We start from the raw sequence: 3,780 nt of genomic DNA, 5'->3' as shown, positions 1-3,780 counted from the left end.
GGAGGGAAGGGGTGATGGGGTGAAGGGAGGATGGAGGGAAGGGAGGATGGAGGGAAGGGAGGATGGAGGGAAGGGGTGATGGAGGGAAGGGAGGATGGAGGGAATGGGGGATAGAGCGAAGGGGGAATGGGGATAAGGGGGATGGAGGGATGGAGGGAAGGGCTGATGGAGGGAAGGGGAGATGTGGTGATGAGTGGCCTGTGCATGTGTGGTCTAGCTTCATGAGTCATCAGAGGCCACATTTTCAAAACACAGTGACATTGGTACGCTTTAAGGGTGGACTTTTCAGCTCTCTGACATCAAAACATCACCCTCTGTCGAGGAACAAGTCAAGGGCAGTGTGCTAGCTCACCAAAGACAGACGAGAGTGGTCTCCAAATTTTGAACCAAAATGTAGGCAACTGTTAGCACATGCCAGAGGCGTGACCTGGAGGAGAGCCATGGGTGATGTTAGCTGCGAGTCCTCTAAGGCTGGAGCTATAAGCATAGGAAACAAAGGGGTTTATTTGGTGTTTCCTCAGTTTTGAGGTGCTGGGCAGAGGTAGGAAGCTTCCTGGCCTTCTCCATGCACAACCCCATCACCTCCTGCACCCCATCCTCCTGGATAGGGTCTCGAGGTTCTGGGGTACAGATATGAAACATTAAATCACTAGGTCCTGGTAGCTGGTCTCAAGTTCAAGGTGAGAGGTAGCCTTCCTTCCCTGGAGGTTAAAGTGTGGGCTGAGTTCCAGTTCTCGTTCACTTGTGATTGGATCCTCTGACAATCGCGAGTCTCCATACCGCCTCTTTAGCATAAAAGCCTAGCTACAGATCAAGGAAGCTGGTTTGCCACTCTCTCACCCCGTCACACAGAAATCTCAAATAAGACCCAGCCAGGCGATGGTGGTGCACGCCTTTAATCCCAGCACTCGGGAGGCAGAGGCAGGCGGATCTCTGTGAGTTCAAGGCCAGCCTGGTCTACAGAGCTAGTGCCAGGACGCTCCAAAGCCACAGAGAAACCCTGTCTCCAAAAACCAAAAAAAAAAAAAAAAAGACCCAAATACGTGAGTGATCATGTAATGCAGCCCAGCATTATATGATGCCTTTATATTATGCCTTTGATCTCTGATGTTGTGAGCATGATGCATGAAGCAATCGCCCCTTTTTGTTCCTAGGTAGTGTTATAGAGATATTGCATAATTCCCCTTCCCACGAGCCCTTGGACGTGAGCTGCCCTTGTGACTTGGTTTGACTCTGAGTAATTGATACAGCATCTAAGAGGCTATGTTGACCTGGGCTGTGACTCAGTGGCAGAGCACAATGCAGAGCAGCTACAGGGCCTTGGGCCCATTCAATTCCCAGCACTGAAAACAAAACAAAACACAAAGACATTGTGCAAGTTCCAGGCCAAGGACTTAAGACGGTAAGTAGTTCTCAATGTGGGTCAAGACCCCCTTGGGGGTCACGTATCAGATATCCTGCATATCAGATATTTACATTATGATTCATAACTAGCAATATTACAGTTACGAAGGAGCAGCAAGATAATGTATGGTTGGAGGTCAGCACAGCATGAGGAGCTGTAGTGAAGGGTTGTAGCGTTAGGAAGGCTGAGAACCGCTCGCTGTCTGACACACTCACACTCATTCTTCTGCAGCCCCAGCGGCAGGGCCTGGCCTCCTGGGGACCAGGCTGAGCTTGCACGGTCAGGAGCCAGGCAAACCCCAGTAGCGTGAGTGAGTGGTAATATAATATACCTCCTCTGCCTCTCTCTCTCTCTCTCTCTCTCTCTCTCTCTCTCTCTCTCTCTCTCTCTCTCTCTCTCTCTCTCCCTCTCCCCCCCCCCCCCCCCCCCCCCCCCCGCAGCTTTTAGAGGAGCCGCCTGGGTGGTGGCCAGTTGCATTCATTCAGACCAGAGAAGCGGTGTATCTGCGTCAGCATCCTCCAGGAGTCTACACAGCTCTTAACGGATGCCGAGTGTCTGTGGGGCCCACCCTAAGTTACGCGCCCACTCGTTCACGTGGCCTCTAGACGCTTTCCTGAAAGACTTGGGGGGATACTGGAAGGAGCAGCCAATGCGTGAAGCACTTTGGAATTTTGCCTTTGGAAGTTCTGCACCAATCCTGGATCTGTCTGTCTGTCCTGCTTGTTTTCTAAGTGTTGGCTCCGGTCTCCATTGGTGGGTATCAACAGATACACCCCAGACAATGCCACAGCAGATACTCTGCTGGGAGATCTGGGAGGTCTTCAGTGGGCTCGAAGGAGGGGGTCGCGCTTGGATTTCCAAAGCAAAGTGGCAGTCTTAGAAAAGCAAGGGGTAACTTGTGTCTCACCTCTCAGCAGAAGTGTAGGATTTTCATACCAGGCGAGTTCCTGTTGTCTACAGATGGTGTTTTATAATTGAGTGCGGTTCTGACAGTTACTGCCCAAGGTTGAAGAGCCCTCAGGGAATGGGCCAGTCCCACAGTCACCTGCCTCTCCCTACTTCAGCTTTAATCCCAAACCCCAGGTTGTCACCTCAACAAGCCCCTCCCCTCCCCTCTCCTGGTTCTCAGGACGTCGCTTATCATAAAAGGATACCACTCAGGTATAACAAGACAGAAGCTGTTCCTACCGATCTAGGCCTGATTTGTACACTAGCGTGTGACCGTCACTGAAAGTGGTTTTTACAGTAGAGAATCTTTTTGTGAGGCAAAGATGGAGGACACAGAAGACCCAAGTCTCAATTCTGTAACCTGAGGATGGGGGTAGGGACTTTTTTTTTTTTTTTGGTGGTGGTATGTGGCTTTAATCCCAGCACTCAAGAGGCAGAGGCAGGCAGATCTCTAAGATCAAGACCAGATTGGTCTACAAAGCAAGCTCCAGGAGAGCCAGGGCTACACACAGAAACCCTGCCTTGAAAAACCAGAAAAGGACGAGAAAGAAACATCACCCCACGAAGGTTCTCTGTAAGGCTGCTGAGATGTCAAGACCTGCAGGCCGAGGGACCTAGGGCTGGGCTCAGTGGAACATGGCCCTGTGCCTCCTGGTGGATGCCCAGAAGCAGTGGGTGGCAGCTTAGAGAATTCAGGTGGAAGGACCCAACATGGAGCACCCATGGGTGTCCTTCTCTTCCTCTTCTTAGGGCAGCGCCAGCTGAGAAGTTGGCACGTCTCCAGCCCTGAGTTCGAGTTGGGTGACCTCAGTTCTTAGTACCCAGCTCTAAAGGCATGCACCACCACTGCTCAGTTTATTCTTTTAAAAAATTAATATAATCTTCTTCTTCTTATTGTGTGTGCGTGTGTGCACGTGCATATACGATCACCACAAAGGACAACTTCTGGGTGCTGGTTCTCTTTCTGTGGGTCCTGGGGCTTGAACTCAGGTCACTAGGCTTGTGTGTCAAGCACTTCACACACTGAGTTGTCTTGCTGGTTGGTCCTCATCACTGCTCTTTGAAAAAGCTAAGCATCGTTGTCCCCGTCTGGCCCTGGGATCTGAACATCATCCCTTCTCAGCCTCACACTGCAGAAAATGAAGATGCCACTGCCTGAGCCGGTACCAAGCAGGTGGCTAAGCCCTCAAACCTGTTTTCTCCCCGTGAAGGTCAGAGAAGCCACTGAGAAGTGTACATCAGCTCCATCTAGACAATGGAGGTCAGACAACCCACCCCAATCCCAAAAGGACACCAGCAGAGTGGAGCAGAAAGGACATCCCAGAGGTCACCTAGGACAACTCACCAGGTCAGGGGGTAGGGACTTTTATGGTGTAAAGAAGCAGGCTGGTCTGAGACAGGGGAAAAGATGACCGAAGGGAAGGGGT

General features: G+C 51.2%; 1 long non-coding RNA gene across 1 annotated transcript in view; it reads left to right on the top strand.

Moving 5' to 3' along the window:
* Window positions 1-2,771: 2,771 nt before the first annotated feature.
* The window catches only part of LOC126515288 (uncharacterized), a 9,215-nt gene continuing 8,206 nt past the window's right edge, over window positions 2,772-3,780 (top strand). The window contains exon 1 of the long non-coding RNA XR_007595812.1: window positions 2,772-3,701. This is a non-coding gene — a long non-coding RNA (uncharacterized lncRNA). The remainder of the gene's footprint in view (window positions 3,702-3,780) is intronic.

The sequence above is a fragment of the Alexandromys fortis genome, unplaced genomic scaffold (assembly GCF_014885135.2).
Source record: "Alexandromys fortis isolate MF-2015 unplaced genomic scaffold, M_Fortis_MF-2015_v1.1 scaffold_162, whole genome shotgun sequence".
Taxonomy (NCBI): Eukaryota; Metazoa; Chordata; class Mammalia; order Rodentia; family Cricetidae; genus Alexandromys; species Alexandromys fortis.
The sequence above is the reverse complement of the archived record's forward strand: the minus strand, read 5'-3'. Positions and strand labels throughout refer to the sequence as shown.